Genomic DNA, 22,235 nt, shown 5'->3' with positions numbered 1-22,235 from the left:
TGGGGGACATGAGGAGAGAGAGACAGACACCTGTCATGGGGGACAGGATGAGAGAGAGCAAGACAGACACCTGTCCTGGGGGACATGAGGAGAGAGAGAGACACCTGTCCTGGGGGACAGGAGGAGAGCAAGAGAGACAGACACCTGTCCTGGGGGACAGGTGGAGAGAAAATGGAGACGGGAGCAGAAGCTGGAGAAGGGAACAGAACCTCGAGTCGGGAGCAACCTGGGAGTAGAACCTGGAGACGGGAGCAGAAAATGGAGACGGGAGCAGAACCTGGGGACGAGAGCAGAACCTGGAGACGGGCACAGGACCGGGTCTATCTCCCGGTCCTGTGCCCGTCTCCTGGCCCTGCGTCCGTCTCCCGGTCTGCTGATTGCAGAGTGCCATCACCTGCCGCCACAGCCTTCATGCACACACCTAATACACCTAATAAGGAAAACAGAAGGGAGGGAAAAAAAGTCCTACACAGAGCCTGCTGCTGCTGCAGGCCTGACAATTCTGTGCAGTTAGAATGACAGAAATCATAGAAAAATACAAAAACATAGAATTTCTCTGTAAAACTACAGCAAAGTGACACAAAAGAACGACGATATGATGCAACAGCACAGCAAAGAGACACAAAATGACCTAAAAGAGACGAACATCAACAATAAATAGATGCAAATTGAACATTCATACATGTAAAAACTACCAGTAACTACAAACAATAACTCCAAAAACAGACGGGACCAACAAAATAGACACTAAATGGTCACACAGAGACACCAAATCTCAACTATAAGATGCATAAAGACAGTGAAAGCTCTAAAATCCTGCACCTTTGTGGAAACAGAACAACATGAAAGAGGAGAGACAACTGAGAAATCTTTTGAAAAAGTTAGATGAATCAGGAGGAAAACAAACCGTGCATAAACACCTAACCTCACAATTATTCCAGTCACAGTCGGAACCAGTTTGGTTAACTTCAGATCCACCGCTGGGAGCAGACGTAGATCTTCTTCCTCTCCAGCTCCGTTCATCTTCTTGGCTTCTATCTGCAGATCTCCACATTTATCCTCCAGCAGCCTCCAGAGATAACTTCACCAAACGCCGCCCCAGAGGCCGGTCGGGTCTTCAGATCCGTCTGGAGGATGGACAACGTTTCCTCTCCTCGTCCATCTCCTGAGCATCGGTAAGAATCCCTCTGGGCTCTGAGGGTTTCTGCAGGAACGTCTGACGCTAAATGTTAGAGAATAGATCTCAATCTCCAGAACACTGAAACTAAAACACACATTTAACACAATAAACACATTTTATATCATCAGAAAAAACATTTAGACAAAAAACTGAAAAAACGGGGTTAGAAAAACTGTTAAAGCTCTAAAACTGTTTCTCTTCATGATGCACAGAAATCAGGATTCAACTGAAATTCAGCAGAACAGAATATAAAACAAACTGCAGTCCATCACTCTGTTTATTAATTTTACAAGTTTCAGGACAGTTGGTTTTATCTTTAGACACTTTTTTTTTAAAATCCTAGAAGTTAAACGTGTCTAAAACTGATCTAACAAGAAGATCAGGCATAAAAACTGTTCACAGAAGAACTAAAATGTGTTAAAGACGTTAGAGAAAAGATGTAAAAATGTAAAAAAAAAAATTAAACAACTTGTAATGTAGAATTAATACAGAGAAAAAATACTTGCATATATGCAGTGTGCAAACGCGTATATTAGAAAATGTATTTGTATGCATCTATCTTTAACCATTAAATCAGTTTTAGGAACGTTAGATTTTTTTAAATTGCTGCAATTCTAGAAGTTAAATGTTTTTAATTTAACAAGAAGATCAGACATTAAAACTTTTCACTGAAGAAGCACTAAATGTGTTAAAGATGTCAGAGAAAAGATCCAGTGTGCAGAAATGGAGAAAACCTGTAATGTAGAATTAATATAGAGCAACAATACTTGCATATATGCAGTGTTCAAACTGGCATAAATTAGAAAAAAAAAATTATATGCATCTATCTGTAAACATTTAATCCATTTTAGGGTTAGGGTTCCTTTCAGATTCAGACTTTATTTCAATTCTCAAAGTTAATCTTTTTGGAGCAACATTTTGAGTCATTTTCAGACAGTTTTCACTTGTTTTAGTTGAATTTTTGTCAAATTTTGAGTAATGTTGGTGAAATTATGTTCATTTTAGTTAAGTTACCTCAACTTTAATTAGGTTTTCTATCAACTTATTGCATACATTTTCAATCTTTTTGGACAAATTTTGAGTAATTTCATATAATTTCGAGTCAATCTGGAAACGTTTTATCTCATTAGGAGAAATTTTTGAGTAATTCTGCACCAAGTTTCATCTTTTTTTGTCATTTTCAGACAGTTTACAGTTAAAAGAAATGTTAAAATGTTGAAGAACATTCACAACAAAATCAACTAAAATCCAGCAAATTTCGCAGATTTTTTTATGAATGCTCTTCAAGAAAATATTACAAGTTTTATTGATATATATATATATATATATATATATATATATATATATATATATATATATATATATATATATATATATATATACACACACACATATATATATAAATAATCACTGGATATTTTTAGGATGTTTTGGGGAGATTTTTACTCATGTTTTGAAAATATTTACAAGAATTTTCTTGCCAAATTTAGGAAATTTTTTGAAAATAAAACTTTTAAAGGAAACTTTTAAGGAGTTATTGCAATTTTCTTCCTGAAGGTTTTGCAAAATTTTCAGAAATTTGGGGATTTTTTTTGCTGATTTTTTTTCAGACAAGGTAACAATATTTTTTGGTGCCTGTAAATGAAGACAACAGGAAGGTTAAATTAGCTCAACTTGAATTCAGTTTTCTCTCAGCTTCTTTATAAATTCCAGTGTACATTCCACGTGATGTGAAGTTGATGCTACATTATGATGTTGACCCAGTTTGGTTGACAGAAATAAGCGATAAATTTCCTCTCAGAGTGCATAAATAGAGTGAACTGTTGGTCTGTGGAAACTCTGATCTGTTAAATGTGGCGGCTTCCCGTCCTTATTTTCTGCCTCGCTACATAAACGGAGCAGCATCACGTGACTCTGAGTGTTACTAACAGTTTACACCTGTTACCTGTAATCTGCCCGTTACCACGGCGTTGCAGTTGTCTGTTCAGGGTGAAGCTTCCAGGAGGGATTTAGAAGTTCAGTCTGTTCAGAGCTGGATTTCCTCACATCAGTGGGCTGGGAGGGTGAGGAGAGGTGGAGGTTTTCAAATGTCAGGTCCAGAGAGATTAACAGACTCCCTCCAACATCCTCCAGTCTGGCAAAAAACGGAGTCGTTCTTTTCTCTCTGCAGACAAAGTTTTAATGCTGGAGAAGAGAGGAAAGTCTGAGTTAGAGCTCCGAATGTTAAAATACGCTCTTAAAAGCCAATAAAAGTCTGAGTTTATGTTAAAATACGCTCTGAAAAGTCAATAACAGTCTGAGTTTATGTTAAAATATGCTCTGAAAAGTCAATAAAAGTCTGAGATTATGTTAAAATATGCTCTGAAAAGTCACCAAAAGCCTGAGTTTATGTTAAAATACAAACAGAAAAGTCATCAAAACTCTGAGTTTATGTTAAAATACAAACAGAAAAGTCATCAAAAGTTAGGGCTGGGCGATATGGCCTTAAAAAAAAATCTCCGATTTTTTCACAAAAAATCCCCATTCACCCGATTTTTTTTTTTTTTTTTGCCCCCTACACTGTAACAAATTGCTGTAAAAATACAGCATATTTTGTACAGTAATATACCGTTCTTTGTAAATACATCTGAATACTGTAAATTCACGTGTTTTTCAAGAACAAAATATTAACAGCAAGCTACCGTACAATCTTACAGCAGATTACAGTATTTTTCTGGTTTGGGTTGATCTGAGTGTGACTGTTGCTGCAGTCCGACCGTTACTCGTCTCGGCAAATCTTCCTGCACATCACCACATTTAGCAAACAGCCAACACAAAGAAGTGACGAAATAGGTTTAAAATATTCTGTCGTGATTTTACTCATTACTGAGGGAAGATGTGGAGAAAAGGAAGAACTGAGGACGACGATTTTCGGGCCGGCTCAGACCTGCAGGGACCACCTGTAGCTGATCCATCCTGCTCCGGTTCACTTAACAAGGTAACTGTGATTATTAAACAGTCAGCCTTACTTTTAATTCTGTCAGTCTATTTTATTTATGTTTTATTCTTTGACAGTAACATAAATATAGCCAGGTTAGTTACTACTTGGTGTTAGCCACGAGTCGCTAGCATGAATGCTAACGTTTCCCACACTGTTAGCTAGCAGCTAGCATGAATGCTAACGTTTCCCACACTGTTAGCTAGCAGCTAGCTAGCTAGCATACTCTCCTTTGGCTGCAGAGTGGACAAAACTTTGGCTCTTTCTTTTAAACCAGACCAGGAAAATGAATTTCTAAGCAACCAGATCCAACTAGGTTAGGTTAGCTATCTCTGTCTTTGTGTAATTTTCCATCAAATATCCAATGTGATGCTCCACTGATCTGTTATCAGATCTCCACATGTACTTGTCTGCATTCCACCATTTGGGTAATTTCAAGTTTTAAAAAGGTTTGTAGGATGTGTCATGTTGCTTTTCTCTCCACTTAGGAAAGGTAAACTTGCTTGTTATGCAAACGGCTGCAAAAATTAGATTTAAATGTGTACTGAACTAAACAGCTGTTATAAGTGGAAGCCTCTGTTTTGCTTAATTATTTTAGTTTCCTGTTTTTTTTTTTGTTAGTTTGTTTGGTTTTTTTTTGATGAATGTGACAGGGTTCCATATTGAGTTTAAGGGATGTTTGCCTACCACACCTAATATACTCTTTCTTTGTCATTTCATTGTAGGCGCTTCCTTGGTAATCAACCCTGAGAGGGGAACAAAGGCCAGCCAGGAGAAGGTGATGTCCAAGAGGTCGGGGAGCTGCTCCAGAAAAAGGCATCTACTGTAAATCCCCATGTAGTCACCTTTATATAAAGACTAATGGACTCTGAGTGGGACTTCATGTAAACCCACAGCTCCTCTCCACACAGAACCTCACTTTCACAAAGGACAAGCCCAGTCTGCAACCAGATGTTCATGCTGTCATTCTAAGGTAACAAGTCTCAGTATTGTGTTTGGTTCAGTATAAAATACTTCAGTCCTGGTGTCTCAGTTTTGAAGTTCCAGGTTTGTTCCATGACTTGGTGTTTATTGAACATGATCAAGAGTTATGAAAGACTGATTCTGAAGGCAGGGTACCTGAAATGTGATGTGCAATTTTTAAACAGATTGTTGACAACCTGTTAAACATCATTAGTTGTTTTTATAGATTGTATTTTACAAGACTTCAATTTCTTGAAATTTGTTAGCTGCTGAATGTGTTCAATGCAGTATTAAATAATTTAAGTGATATATAGGAATCTTTTGTTACAGTTCAGGAAAAATGGAAACCAAACTCAGTGTACCTGAACTAGAACATGCACAATGAGAACCTGTTCAGCATGAGGAAATGATTGTATGTTACTAAAATTTAATGAGTGAAATAAGTCAGTTTTTGAACTATGTTTGATACAGTGTTGGCTTTAATAAAAGCTTAATGTTGAAAAGTCATCTCTTGTCTGAGCCATTTCTATGCTATGCTATTTCCTGGGGCTTTCATTTTGAAAGCCCCAGGAAATAGCTCTCTAAACAGCATAATACCGTAATATTTTTGACAGTATTAAACTGTTGTTGTAGAATACGGTAGGATTACTGTAAAATAACAGTGCGCTGCTGGCAACTTTAGCTGCCAGCTCTTTACTGTAAATTTACAGGGAAATTTCTTAGTGTACCTAATCTCCTCACGCCGGAGTCCAGTCTACTTAATGCAAATGAGCTGCAGCCCGCAGTGGGCGCACTCTGAACTACAGGAGCCCAGCAGGCAGGCGCTGGTGGCGGATGTTGATGAGAAAATCGATTTTCATAAAAACAAATCGACATTAAGTACAAACTCGAATTAATCGATAAAATCGATTTATCGCCCAGCCCTATCAAAAGTCTGAGTTTATGTTAAAATACAAACAGAAAAGTCATCAAAACTCTGAGTTTATGTTAAAATACGCTCTGAAAAGTCACCAAAAGTCTCTCTGTTTGTGGATTTAACACTGAATCTAACATTAGATTTGAAGCCGGGTTAAATCAGAAACCAATACTTCAAATTAAATTTGTGGGGGTTCTTTGTTTTCCAAGTTCTTTACATCTAATAGAATTTATACAATGAATTGTGTTTTACAAAAACCTATGGCGCAACACATTAGTAGAAATATGAGAAACAGCACCAGAAATAGTACTAAAAACAGAAACATACGGCTGTGGCACCTAGTGGGCAAATAAAACCCACAGTTACCACACTGCCCTCTATAAGCCTCTGTTCTAAACACATACTGCAGTAACACAAAAGCAGTTAGAAATATCTCATCATTAACCAACACAAAAACACAATGCATATAATAATACATTCATATTTCATGGAACTAAGAACATCATGATTGATCAGCTTGGGTCAAGATGGTGCCAGTGTGTGTGGCAGCTTGTCTCTCACTGTCAGTTTTGTTGATGATTTTATTGTAATTCACCCTCGGCACTCAACAAATCAAGTCGCTGCTCATGTATGATGGACAAACACTGCTGGAGCTTGGTTTCTCTGCTAAAGATGGAGTTACGCCCGCTGGGGGCTGGAGTGCAGCTTATAGGGGGGGCTCCAAGCCAAACAGGTTGGGAACCACTGCTCTAACTGTCGCTACTCCTCAGCACAGTACACGGACATAAAGTGGATTTTTAATGCAAATAACAAACTATTTACCACCCAGTCACTGTATTTCATAATTCAGTCTTTCATAGCACGGTATTATTTACATTTTCTTACTGTCCCACAGTAACCAGTAACCCTTTGTTCTGTTCCCACCACTTCCAGTATCTTGCCCTTTGACCTCAAAACTACCCCCAATACAACAATAACAATACGCCCCCTGCTGTCCAAAACGACAATCAGCAGAAGAGTCACAAACAGGGATTTCAGTGGTTTTCAGGATATTTACTTGCCTCTGTTTACCACCTGGTTACACCTGTATTAAAATTCAGGCCCAACAGCAGGAACTTTATGCATTTGGACACATTATGAGTCAAGACTGAAGTTTCCAGTGATTTTGTGCAGAACTTTAATTAGTTTTGGGGAAATTCTAAGTCATTTTGGTTGAATTTTAAGCTTTTAAGTCATTTCAGACATTTTCAAGTCAGTTTTTATCATTTTGAGCAGGTCATGATACATTTTGGTTATGAGACAAATATTTTAACTTGTTTTGGACAAATTTTGAGCTTTTAAGTCATTTCATACAATTTCAAGTCAGTTTTTATGTTGAGGAATTTTGTACAATATTTTAAGTTGTTTTGGAAAATTTAGATTTTCTTTAGTCTTTTCAAAGAATTTCAAGTCAGTTTTTTATCTTGTTTTGAGGTATTTTGCACAATATTGTAAATTGTTTAATTGCCCTCATTTCTGTCTCCTTTTATTCCTTTTCTCTCTGTAGCAGATAATTTAATGAAATACTGGAAAAAAAAACATCCCATAGAACAAAAGAAAAGGACCCTAAAAACTGTGTTAAAACCCCTACTAGAAACCAAACAGATACCACAGGAAGCATAAAACCATCTGATACCCACATCCAATGTTACCCCCCCCAGATATATGGAACACCCAAAATACACAAAAAGACACTGCACTGCACCACATAGTGGACAGCATCAGATCAGTCACCTACAACCTTTATAAAGCTCTGGTAGAAATCATCAAACCCCTCCTTGGTACATCACAACATCACTGCAAGAACTCCAAACAACTGGACAAGAACTAAACCATATCACAGTAGAAAAAGAGGAGATATTCATATGACATGACGTAGTTTCATTCATCACTAAAACCCCGTAGACGTCACATTACACATCGTACAGGAACGACTCATGAAGGACAGGACACTGAAAGAACACACAAACCTCCCAGTAGACGACATCATCACATTACTCCGGTTTATTGCCAAATCCACCTGTTTTCAGTTGAAAGGAATAATCTACAGTCAGAAACCAGGTTTAGCAATGACACATCTGGCCAGGTCATCATTGTAAAGGAGAAACTGTTCTCATCTGATCTTACCTGGTAAAATAAAGTTGAAAAAAAGATCCACTTTCAGCCATAATGAGTAACTTTTTCATGGAGGACCTGGAAACCAAAGCCATCCCCGCTCTGCAGACCCACACTCTGGAGAAGATACGTCCACGACATCCTGGAAATAATAAAATCTGGACACACACAAGAACTCACTGATCATCTGAACAACATGGACGACACGGGAAACATACAATCCACACAGGAAGAGGAAATAAACCGGACCATTTCATTCCTGGACATGAACATTCACCACAGAGAAGACAGCAGCATCAAAATAACAGTTTACAGGAAACCCACACACACGGACCAGAACCTCCTCTGGACATCAGAACATCGACAGAACACAAACTACCAGTTAGAACACTATTAGAACAGACCAGAACCTCCTCTGGACATCAGAACACCCACAGAACACAAACTACCAGTTAGAACACTATTAGAACAGACCAGCATCATAACCGATGATAAAGACAGACAGGAGGAGGAAAAACACATCAGAACTCACTCACACACTACCAATATCCCATATGGGCCATAAACAAAGGAAAACAACAAGCCAAAAACAAAGAGAAAAAACTAAAACAAACAAAAACAAAACATACACAAAAACCAGACAATAAAAATGAAGACATAATCAGCATTCCATATATCTGAGGGACAACAGAACCCATACATCCCATAATGAGAAAACACAACAACACAGCAGTAGAACCACATCGAAAACTGCAGCAGCTATTAGTCCATCCAAAAGACAAAAAATGCAACATCATATATGAAACTCCGTGTAAGTCATGCGATAAAACATACACTGGAGAAACTGGAAGATCATTCAACACAAGAAGAAAGGAACAGCAGACAGAATAAAGGAAACAGCTGGACGACTCACAAGAAGACAAAAAGAAAAAGCAGATGAAGAAAACAAAAAAATCAGCCATCAGGGACCACTGTAAAAGAAACAAGCACATCATGGACTGGGACAGGGGGAGGATTTAACATCAGAGACCAACAAACACAAACCATGGATTAAGGAGGCCTTAGAGACCAGGAAGTGTTGTAGTTTTCCATTCCATTGTACAGTATACACTGTTGTTTCTCTTCAAAAATGCATTTAAAGCTACTTTCTGCACATTTCTGGTACTTTCTTAGGATACAGAAGTACTATCTCTTGCTAAATAAATAATGTTTACACCTATGCAGTACCTTTAGCAACAATAATAGTGATAATTATTGAGTCCATGTTGGACTTCTATTCACTAACCCTCAGAGCAGAATGAGGCGTGCACGGAGTCACCTGATATCTAGAGTCATCTATCTGAGGCGTTGGAACAACCTCCCCATCTCCCTTTTGGGACGAATAGCTACAGTCAAAATGAAAATATTACCTAAAATCAACTATCTCTTCTCCATGATTCCATTTAAACCCACATCAAAGTGGTTCCAATCGTTAGACTCCGCTATTGGTAAATTCTACTCAAAGAATAAAAAGGCTAAAATCAGTTTGACTACCCTCCAGAAGAATAAATCCGAAGGGGGACTGGAGGCTCCCAACTTCATGTATTATTATTTATCCAACCAAATACAATATCTCACCAAATGGATACGTCCACATGAAGAATATAACTCCTGGCTAGAACTAGAACAGTTAGATTGTAACCAGATCAAAATCTCTGACCTTCCCTGTATCACTTCTGCCCTTAAACATCATTCCTGCTTCAAGAACCCTATGATCGCTTCCACCTTGTCTGCTTGGTGGAAAGCACTGGAAATCACAGGCTCCCAATTAAAACCCAGTATACTCTCCCCAATCTGGCACAACCCTGATTTTGCAAACAACAAAATAGCTCTTTATTTCAGCACATGGGCAGAGAGAGGAGTCACTCACCTCCATCACCTTCTGGATGATAACACATTTAGGACATATATAAACTTATTCCAAACATTTGAAATAAGAAATGGAAGTTTTCTTCAGTACCTACAGGTAAAGAAGACGATTACAAGTAGAATTCCATCGCTTCAGACTACTTTACAGCCAACGGATTTACAGCCACCCGAATTTGTCGAATACATTGTGAAACTGTCTCCAAGAAATAAAAAGAATCTCTCAAAAATTTATAGTTTACTCTCAAAGACACTCTATACACCTACCAACTCAAAAATGGGAAAAAGACGTATCCAAATCTTTTGACTCTGATTTTTGGACCCAGATCTGTGAAAACACATTTAAAATGACTAAAAACACCAACTTACAATTGATCCAATTTAAGGTGCTTCACAGAACGCATATAACGCAATATAAACTGTATAAAATGGGCTTCTCATCCTCAGACACATGTACGCAATGCACCCAAAACATGACAGACACTTACTTTCACGCTCTGTGGCTTTGTACACCCGTCTATCAATTCTGGGTAACGATCACGCAGAAACTCTCCAATATTTTGGACTGCGGGATTCCACATTCCCCGAACGTTTGCCTAATTGGTGATCTAACGCAAACAGCCCTTCCAGACATTCATATCCAACCCACACTTGCAGCTATCGCCATCGCCAAAAAAACTATCTTAGTTAACTGGAAAGATAAGAAAGCCCTCAACATCATCCATTGGCTGAACCTCCTCACAGAACACATCTCACTAGAGAGAATATCTGCTATCAGAAAAAACCAATTGGACTCCTTCAAAGAAAAATGGTCTCCATTTATTAAATCAATAAATATTAATCTATAGCCTCCGCTTGTTTGTGGGCGTATGCCACTTCCCTCATAAAATTGTAATTATTATTCTGTCTGTGTGTATGGTCTGACTTCTGTCTGCTTTATTTCAGTTTATTAACCCTCTACCTTTTTAAGTAGGATGGCACCATGGACTTCAAGGCTGTGTGCATGCACTAATGGTGTCCTTTTCCTATTGCTCTTGGGGTCGCTCTCTGGCTCTGCGGGGCCGGCGTGGCTCGGACCCCTCTGCCTGGGGGTGGGTGTCCCCGGTGTCTCTCCCTGTGAGCCCTGGGTCTGCTGGGTTTGTGCGCTCTCCCGGGGCCTTGGGGGTGGCGGCGGCTGGTCTCTTCTGGGGCGCCCTGGCTGGCCCTGGGGTTTGGGGTGGGTCGGCCCTCCGGTCGCTCCCCTGTCCCTTCCTGCTCTGCTTCCCTCCTCCTCCCTCCTCTCCTGCCTGGCCGCTCGTCCTCGTCCCTCTCCCTCCCCTGGGGGGGCTGGGGGCCCTCCGCTGCCTGGGGGACTGGCATGGGGGCCGGGTGGTCTCTCTGGGGGGGTGGCTCTGGCTCATCCGGGCACAGGCCTTGGTACTTGCCTGTGTGCCGCCACTGGAGATTAGTTTCTGCTGGCTGGGGGCTTCTGTCCGGGCCCGGTGCTGTCCTGGGGAGTAGTGGGGTGGGTGGGGTCTCGGTGGTGCTGCGGGGTGAGCGCCCTGCGTCCTGGACGTGCCGGCTCCGGGGTGGGCGTGGGGGCTCGTGGCCCTCGCTCCCTGGTGGTGCGGCCTGGTCCTCCCTCCGGGGCGGGGTGCTGCATGCGGCTGGCCCGTGGTGGGGCTACGGCGTCTGCCGGGGCGCTGGTCTAGCGCTGCGACTTCTGGGGGTTTTGGTGCTGGCTGGGCCGGTCGGGTTCGGGTGGGCCCACCTCGGCCTCTTGCCTCCGGGCTCTGGGGGCCCTCTGCATCAGTACCGGTGGTCTTACTACCTGTCTCCCCCGCTGCTCTCTCCTCATGGGCCGGATCCACACCAGACTGCCTCTTACTGTGCACTTCACATACTTCACACATCACTGTATATAGTTACTCTTAGGCACATATAGGGACACAACAGCTAGGGCCCCGAGAGCAGGTGGGGGCAGGAATGATGGGCTCTGTGGTGGGGCGGATGGCAGGGCTCTATGGCCTTGTCTCTTCCCCATCACCCTCTTGCTTGCCTCCCCTGCTCTCTAATTTCTTTTTAATGCACCACACACACTCACAGCTTGGGGGTAGGTCTGGGACGGCTCGGGGAACTTGGGCCAGGGTAGGCTGCAGAGTAGCCATCCTCTGTGGTCCTCTGGCCCGCCCCCTGGACGCCTCGCCCAGCCTCCCCACTTTTAATGCACCACATGACACTCAGGGTCACACTATCACGGTGCAGGGATAATGTCTCCAGTCTGGGATCGGGAGACATGTTAATAGGGAGTAATGGGGGGATTTCACCAATATGGCCTCGCTGGTGGGACCCGGCCCCCTTATGGCTATGGGGTGGTGGGGGTGGACCATCATCCGTGTTGCTGTGGCTGGGGGGTCCCCGGGACCTGGGGGCTGTGGTCGGGGGGGGTTCTCCTGCGTGCCCGACGGGTCCAGGCTGGTGCGATGGCTCTTGGTGGGCTGCGGGGGCTGGATTGGCCGTCTTGGTGGGCGCTGTAGCTGTACTGCGGGCTGGTGGCATGTGGTGGCTCTGTCCTGGTGGGTTGTCAGGGCGCATTGCGGGGAGTGGGGGCCCTGGGTGTACTGCGCTCACCTGGGGCCTGGTGCGGGGGGTATGCGGGGTGCCTCCCTGTTGGCGTCGCCGGGCCCCACCACACTGTCCATTTTGTGCCCCGGGCTGCCTGGGTCGGTCTTGGCGCGCAGGGGGTGTCGGTAGCTGCTCCCTCTTGTTCTCCGGGTCCGCGTCGTTCACGGTGGCCCCGGAGGCTCTCTGGGGGTGCCACCCTGTGGCTCCTACGGCCCGGGGGGAGGGGTGCCCTGTTGACTTGGCCCTGCCTTGCCGTGATTGCTGTTCTGGGCTTCCGGGTCCTTCACACTTGCTTGTTTGATCAGGTCTTGCCAGCTACTGCCGAGTCCCATTTCAGTGAATGATGGGACCCGCCAGAATGTGCTGAGAATCTCTCCAGAGTCTCTACCCTAAACTCATTCTCTCTTGCACTAGTATCCTCTTCTGGCCTGTTCTATTCTATTCTACACTATCAAGACATCCACAATTATGGTGCTCAGTACCGTTTGTTTAATTATTTATTTATTGTATCTCTTTTTCTTTTGTGCTGGTTTGGATTTCTTTTCTTTTTTCAAATTTTTTTTTAAAATTTTTTTTATTTTTTTATTTTTTAATTGATTGACAGTTAGTAGTTGGGAATAACACACCACCTTACTATCTTTAATTGCAATAGCAACGCCTGTTAATTTCTATCCCTGTTCATCCTGTTCGTCCTGTTCATCCTGTCCAGTCTTTGTTTCCCCCACACATCACTGAGGTGTAGCACTGCCCTCCCTGGCTCATTATAGGGAATTCTAATAAAGAAGGTCTGCTTAGCTTTCAGGGAGGGCCGGTGATGGTCACACACATGCACTAAATATTAAAATATTTGGCTGCAAGACTAAAATATGCATCGATCTCATACAATGTTGACTCCCCTTTTGTGGAGTTAAACAATGAGAACAAATGCAGACAAAAAAAAACAAAACAAAAAAAAAAAATAGAGTCATCTACCGGTGATGGAGGGTTTAATCAGACACACCTGAAGCCAAATGGCAGAAATATAAGTCCACTGCATTACCATAATCTCATAAACTGAGATATATATATATATATATATACATACAAATGTCATCTGTTACCCTGGAAGTGGAACCTACTGGTGATAAAATAAAACAGAATCACAGAAAGCAGGTTTGATGCAGTTCTTCATCCTTTTTACTTTCAGTACAGCCCATGGTCCGTTGTGTTTTATTCAGCATGAGTACAGCTGGGACATGCTGCTTCATCAGAATAATGCATTTTAAACTTCCTGTGGTGGAAAATGACCCGTCATCTGTCAGCAGATCCAGCTTGTCTATACTCATGCTCAAAGTAACTGCAAAGGATTGTGGGTCAGGATGGCCAGAAAAGCATGCTGGGATACTTCCCAATCCAAACAGAGGGACATCCAGGTATTCTTTGACATTCCATCTACTGGCTCATCTTTCTCTGGCTGCTGGACAGTTTGGTAGTGAGGATACTGGAATGCAGATGAGTCGTCGTCTACATATTAGGAGTCTCATTTAGCGTGTAGGAAGTTAGAGCTGCAGGTTACTGATTGATTCATTTTGTACTCATTTACTTTGTCAAAGCTTGTAGAAGTTTTGACTTTTCTCCAACTAGAACATGCAACTAAATCTGAGCAGGGAGAGAAACAGTGGTGGTCACGTGGACCTAATATTTTCAACATCTTTTCATCATCCAACTTAGTGTGAATCTTTTACCTCAAAGCCCTGCAGCAGGACGTCAAACTGATTCTAGTCCAGGTTCCACATTCAGCCCAGTCTGATCTCCAGTAAAACCACAGCATAATAACCTATAAATAACCACAACTCCTAATTATTCCATTTGTTTTAGTGCAAAAAGCACATTTTGAAAATGTTCACATTTGAGGAATTATCTTTTGACAAAACATTATGAACAACCAGAAATGTTTTCAGAAAATAAGTTAAATTTCAACAGTTTTATGCCTCAGTTCATCATTTCCACATGACAACTTCCAGAGTGTCTACAAAGGAACACAACATTCAGTCATTCAGTAACTGAACAATCTGGTATTTAACTCTATGATCAAAACAACTTGTCATGATGTAGAAACTATTACAAATTTACAATCTGCAGTTAATGTCTTCTCTGGAACTTTTACACTGCATGCTGTGACCTCTGACCTCTTCATCATTCTACTAACAAGTCAGGACTCTGGGATTAAATCTGGGAAAAGTCATGTTGTTGATGGACCAATAGATGGCAGCAGAGACTCAGACACAAATCTCTGTCCCTGCAACCCATCAATAATCAATAATAACACTGATACATTATCAACCAATCATATTTTGGTCATTTTGTACATATTTCTGGTAGTTTTAGCTCATATTTTGTTCATATTTATGGTAGTTTCATCTCATATTTTGGTCATTTTGAACATATTTCTGGTAGTTTTAGCTCATATTTTGGTCATTTTATTCATATTTATGGTAGTTTCATCTCATATTTTGGTCATTTTATTCATATTTCTGGTAGTTTTTTTGTCATATGTTGGTCATATTATATATATATATATATATATATATATATATATATGTATTTCTGGTAGTTTTATCTGTGTGTGTGTGTGTGTGTGTGTGTGTGTGTGTGTGTGTGTGTGCGTGTGCGTGTGCGTGTGCGTGTGCGTGTGCGTGTGCGTGTGCGTGTGCGTTTATACATATATGAAGAAATGTGTAAATTGAATGGAAAGTCCAGTGGGAGTCTGAGTGTCACCAAGTCAGAGTTTATGTCTCAACTGCGGACGTTAGAGAAGACAGGCGGAGACAGTCTTAGTGGGCGGAGCTAAACTACCTGAAACCTGTGTTTCATTCGTTATAGATCTCATTCCGTCATTCTGAAATCAGTTTATTTCTCCCCCTCTTCTCTGTAACTATTTAGTTTAGAATTCTTTGCCTCTCCTGACAACTTTTGATAGAACAGCAGAAAAATACCTTCAATTATTACAATATCACTGTGATTCTCCACTGTGTATTATGCAGGATTGTAATATGATAGCAATTTATTTGTGTTGTGTTCATTATTGATGCCTTTAACCCTTCCATGCATAGAGGTCATGACAGTGTGCAGCTCTTCTAAAGCTGTTTTCTAGTATGTGCATAAGTTTTGATGGCATAGTTGGACATCAGCCACTACAGTGGATCCTATTGCATCATTTCTTCCACTGCCAGTGATTGGCTAGCCATTGCAAATTCTTTAAAAAAAGAGTCAAACCAAGATGGCCGGCAGGCAGCCAGAAACACCAAGTAGCTCATTTTCTTTTGTTCAAGCCTTCTATAAAAAAGAGACCTTTGCAGGAAAGAAAAATATGGTGACATCGAGGAACATCTAAGGAGTCATGCAATTGCAAAATTTTCCGAGTATTGATGTTATATTGGGAGGCAATTATGATTAATCTCATGTCCACTAAAGTGCACATCATGCATCACCAGCTATATTTCAGCTACAATTCATTGACCACAATTAGGCTATTACTGCTGCTGTTCTTGAAAATATGTCATCTGAGAGACTTGGGAATCTATACAGGAGAGTGAATCCCTCAATGCTGTTTGAATTATTTATGCATCAATTATTTTATTTTATAGTTCACATCACATTTCACAGTTCAATACACTGTATATCATTTTATCCATTTGTTTGTTAAATCCATATTTCTAGAGCAAAATGCATGGTGGCCATCTCAGTGGACATGTAAATATATTTTTTAGAAAAATGGGTTGAAATAAAATAAAGTTCAAACCTTGTTTTTCATGCCTAAAGATGAATAAAAACAATTGGGGGAAAACAAAATCCTGACTGAGGTTATCATAATTCATGCATGAATGGGTTAAGGCGACATACCAAACAGTGACGTTTTAATTCCTTTTTGGACAATATACTAACATACATGAATTACTGACACACAAACTTACAAATTCTCAAAATACAAGCTCCTCAACTCTGTTCTTGGTTACAGTGATTCATTAGATGTACTTCTCCTATTTTTCTTAAATTACCATGTTTTCATAGCATCATCAAAATTTAATTAAGTTTTTTTTCCACAGTGTGATTTCAACATCATCAAAAAATAACCTGTGCTTATTCTAGTGATCTTTTTTGGTAATATGTTTCTTGATTACCACCCATTTGTGCTTCTATCTGCCTTCATCTTTGCAGACGGTGCCAACATGATTGACAACAGATGAGATTGTTCTTAATTATTCATTTGTAAGAACTTCAAATTTGTTATTTTTAACTGCTCTAAGCCTCAAGCAGAGAAAGCATAAACCTCCTCTTTGGTATTATCTGACCACGACATGATGACGATTTACTCTAATGAAGCTGGTCGAGTTTTGAGGAAAACACTTTAAATGAACAAGTCAAGTATATTCTAACCACCTGGAGCCTGATGTGCATCAAGAAACATGATGTTTCTTGATGCACATCAGGTGCTGCTGATCTGATCTGACCTGACGTTCAGCCACAGCATCAGTGTCTGATGAAGATAGGACAGCAGATCAGTCCTGTCTAACATCCTACTTCTGTTTCCTCTCACCTGAATCTTCCAACAAACTCCCTGACGTTCCTCCATCTGACGAGCAGAGTCCGTTCAAAAAGTTCACATTTAGTGCCAAAAATATTCATTCAAAGATGAAGAAACCATGAAAAGATCAATAAAACTAGGTGAGGGTTAAATAAAGTGGAGCTGTGTGGCCTGTGTGTTGGTGGTTTGATCCCGTCAGGTGTGTCTGAGTGGAACGTACCACCTGCTCAGGTCAGCGGGGGGAACACAGAGATACAAAAGTTAAAAATCCTGGCTCTAAGCCTTAATACAGTTTAGAGTGGACTTCACAGTTTATGTCACATGAGTGCATCTACATTAGCATAACATTTAATTTCATGTAGATGAGTTTTACTGCTCCAATCACAGACTGACCTGCTGCTGACATCACCTGTTCACCTGGAGCTCACCTGTTCACCCGACAGCAGCAACAAACTGGAGAAGAACTGAGGGATTCTGATGACAAGTTCATGGATCAAATAATAATTCAGTGGAATCTTTACTGCAGTAACACATTTTCTTCACCATCATATTACCTGAAAACTAAAAGACTCTCCTCAGTGAAGCAGCTCCTGGTTTATAAATCAAAACGCTGGAAAACACAGAGAAACACTAAAAGATCATTTTATTAAAACCAACAGAAGCTGGAAGAGGATTTTTTTTTTAAAAAAGGCTTTTGTTGCATAAATTCTGCAGCTTCCTGTTGTTGTTGTGGGAACAAGGTTTGACAAAATCGGACTTTCTGAGTGTAAACTGACTCAACAAAACCTGAACTCCAGTCAGAGAGAACAGGTTCCATTAGATTAGATTCTTTATTGTCAGTGGAAAAACAAACATTTTTAGTGCCCAAAACACCACGACAACACGAGTAAACTTGTTTTATGGCCTAACAAAGACAAAAACACACACAAAAAAACTCTTACATTTCAGTTTCTTTCAGATTCTGTGCTGTTTAGAATCAAAATGAAAATAGAAAATAAAAATCTGTTTCAGTCCAATATTTTACTAAAACATTTCACAAATACTCCAAACACTGATAAGAACATTTCATATAAATCATCCATGCAAAAACCTCCAATCTCCAATTATTCTTTATAAATTTATACATTTTTACTGATAAATTTGAAAAATATCAAAAAAAGGAAAACATACAGTAGAATTTCCATCCATCCATCCATTATCTATACACCGCTTAATCCTCACTAGGGTCGCGGGGGGTGCTGGAGCCTATCCCAGCTGACTCGGGCGAAGGCAGGGGACACCCTAGACAGGTCGCCAGTCTGTCGCAGGGCTACATACAAAGACAAACAAGCACTCACACATTCACACCTACGGGCAATTTAGAATAATCAATTAACCTCAGCATATTTTTGGACTGTGGGAGGAAGCCGGAGTACCCGGAGAAAACCCACGCATGCACAGGGAGAACATGCAAACTCCATGCAGAAAGATCCCGGGAAAGCCGGGACGCGAACCAGGGATCTTCTCGCTGCAAGGCGAAAGTGCTAACCACTACGCCACTGTGCAGCCCCCAGTAGAATTTTTTTTTTTAAATAAGTAAAAAACAAAACACATTTTCATATCTGAGCTCAGAAACTAAAATCATAGTATTTTAAACATAAATCTCACGTTTAGGTCGGATATTGTCCATTTATAAAGGAAACACAGAAAAGTGGGAAATATAAAATAGAAATAATTTTAAAGAAGTGATAAAAAGCCCTCATTTCACACACATACACACTTATAACGACCAGAATTATCACCAGAAGGACTCAATTATGAGCCAGAAACGTTAAAAACAGAAAGAATTCATTAGTTTTCTTTCCATCAGAGAAAATTAAGCATATTTAGGCTTCAAGTCTTGTGAAATTATCTTTACTGTACACATTACTGCTCTCTGGCGGACACAGGCGGTAACGACACTATTATTATTATTATTATTATTATTATTATTATTATTATTATTATTATTATTATTATTATTATTATTATTATTATTATTATTATTATTATTATTTGAGGCAAAGCTGGCGACATTACAGATGAGCAGCACTTCCTGTCTCAACGTAAAACTATCGTAATGCTCTTAGGCTAAAACGTGGTTTTGTGAGACTCAGAAGAATCTGCAGTATGAACCAAAATGTCTTTAAAGACCACTAGCTTGTCGACTCCCTCAGATTGTGTTTGTTGTCACTATACGTTCAAAAATGAACACGTTATAGGTAATGTACAAATGCATTCGTGACCGGAAGTGTTAGCCGAGCTAGCGGAAGTGCTAACGAGGGTTTGCTATGACACGGACTAATACCTTAACACACGTAGTTCTAAAATCAATTCTCTCCAAGACACAGAGCTCTAGCTCCGTTTCCTGTCCCAGGTCTAATGTTTCAGCCTGATATCGTGATCAGCACCTTTTAAAGAGACGCTGCTGGTAGCGCTGGAGTTAGCTTGTCGCTAGCTTCTGATTAGCTGCTAGCTCGCTAACGCTGCCATCACAGACGCAGCTATAGATTGTCATTAGCTACATTGTGGATTCATTTCCTGTTTGGACGTGACTCGGACTACAACAAAAGTAATTGGAGCAAGTGGAGAAGCTAGCTGTCGTCAAATACGACTTGGTTTACACCAGAGATCATTCTGAATCGACCAAAATCGCTTAGTAATACTTTTGACATAAAATGTACAATAAAGAAAGATGCTTTTACGTTGAAGATTAACAGGAAGTGCTGTTCATCTGTAATGTCGCTAGCTATACAGTTTATAATAATAATGTCGTGTCGTTACCGCCTGTGTCCACAAGAGGTCAGTAGCGGCCCCTCCTGTGACATGATCTTACATGAGAGATTAGATGACAGCAGAGACTCAGACACAAATCTGTCCCAGCAACCGATCAATAATCAATAACAACACTGATACATTATCAACCAATCATATTTTGGTCATTTTGTACATGTTTCTGGTAGTTTTATCTCATATTTTGGTAATTTTTTATACATTTCTGGTAGTTTTGTCTCATATTTTGTTCATTTTTTTATATATTTGTGGCAGTTTTATCTCATATTTTGATCTTTTTTTCATATTTCTGGTAGTTTCATCTCATATTTTGGTCTTTTTGAAAATATATTTCTGGTAGTTTTATCTCATATTTTGGTCATTTTATCTAAATTTCTGGTAGTTTATCTCATATTTTGGTCATTTTATATCAATTTCTGGTATTTTTATCTCATATTTTGGTCATTTTATATATTTTTGGGCCGTTTTATCTCATATTTTGGTCATTTTTTTCTAAAGAATACTTTCTCAAAAAGCACATGATATTCCTGAATGATTTAAGAGCTTCATCCAAGGACTAATGGAACTCTACCCTGAGGGTGAAGACCCCACATGATGTACAATCCTACTCTGGATATGTTGCACCACTTCTCTAACAGGAATGCTCCAAATGTAAAGAATATTTAACATGGTTAGGGTTAGGGCTTAGCATTAATTAGCTTGTTACCGCCTGGCATTTTCTCATTTGGGTGAAGAGCTTTCTTCTCAGAGGGGAAGATGACCTCCATGGAAATACAAACTATTTCTGTATGTTTTAAGATATACAATGCAGATGAATTTCTTCTCCACCTTTTAGAACATACAGGAGTCCACAATGAAACTGCAGAGAGCATAAATACCTGAGTTTGCATGTCTTTAGTCTACAGAGAAGCACATTCAGCTCCAGCATTAAAACCAACCTTCACATATCAGAGCCTAACTATTTAATACGCTAGATGTTGTCCAGGTATCTACAGCAAGGTACCCAGAAATACTGGTGCAATGTTCTGTTTGTTGTCCTCAGGTGGTTGTATGTCTTTATTTCTTTTAGGTTTTTGAAACACCTTCAGGATCATAAAGCTGCTGAAATGATCAATCTGTGTTTAAAATGAAAAGCCCTCGCTTTGACCAGAACATAACTGATGTTCTTTGTTCTCTATACATCTGTTATATTCCTGGTTTATATTTAGTTTCACCTGCAGCCCTGTCTTCCTCCCTCCTTGTCCCTCTGCATCTGTCTGTCCCTCCTGTCTCCCTGCACCTGTCAGAAATCACCTGCAGTAGAAACTCAGCTCTTTCATTCACTCACCTCCTCGGACTGCAGCAGCTTCATGTACCCAGCTCTTCCCCCAGAGTCCCTCCTGTCCCTACTTTGTCTTCAGACTGCAGATCCTCTCCTGGACTCAGTTCTCCCTCTGACCCAGCTCCCTCCCTGTATCCCTCCGGTCCCTGCTCTGTTTCCAGTCTTCAGTTTCCTGTCTGCCTCGTCTGCCTCGTCTCTACTCTGACTTCCCCCGGCCTGCCTCCCCTCTTTGTAATCAGTTTGCTATATTTTTAGTTTATGTTCAGTCAGCGCTACTAGTTTCTTCTGCTTTGGTTTTTGTAGTTTTTAGTTTTGGGTTTGGCTGGCAATATCTGTAGGTTTTTGTAGAGCTGCTTGGTTTCGAGTCGAGTTTGGTTTAGTTTTCCCCTTTTGTCCGTTTTCCATGTTGTGTACTGGGTTTAGTTCCTGTCTTCTTAAAGTCTTTTTTCAATTTCCCACTTGTCTGCCAGTATTCTGTGTCTGCGTTTAGGTTCCCCGAATATATAATTTTTATTTTTATATATATATATATATATATATATATATATATATATATATATATATATATATATATATATATATATATATATATATATATATATAAAAAAATATATATATATATATATATATATATATTTATATTTGCCATTTACTCTTTCTTATATTTTGTACTTCTGAATATATTTTCACACTTTTGAATAGCAGCAGCTCTAATACGAGCAATTTTCCCTCAGATCAATGAAGTAATTCTGATATAAAATATATATAATTATATAGTTATATTAGTGGTGGGACGCGATTAAAAAATGTAATCTAATTAATTACAGGCTTTGTAATTAA

The 22,235-nt window shown here is 40.1% G+C and overlaps 1 long non-coding RNA gene across 1 annotated transcript; it reads right to left on the bottom strand.

The window, feature by feature from the left end:
* Nucleotides 1–991: 991 nt before the first annotated feature.
* LOC129350371 (uncharacterized) lies at nt 992–8,478 on the bottom strand. Its single transcript, XR_008603747.1, has 3 exons — nt 8,203–8,478; nt 3,126–3,364; nt 992–1,222 (listed from the first exon to the last, which is right to left on the bottom strand). It is a non-coding gene; the product is annotated as an uncharacterized LOC129350371 (long non-coding RNA).
* Between the last annotated feature and the right edge of the window lie 13,757 nt (nt 8,479–22,235).

The sequence above is a fragment of the Amphiprion ocellaris genome, chromosome 13, assembly GCF_022539595.1.
Source record: "Amphiprion ocellaris isolate individual 3 ecotype Okinawa chromosome 13, ASM2253959v1, whole genome shotgun sequence".
Lineage (NCBI taxonomy): Eukaryota > Metazoa > Chordata > Actinopteri > Pomacentridae > Amphiprion > Amphiprion ocellaris.
This window is presented reverse-complemented; position numbering and strand designations above follow the sequence as displayed.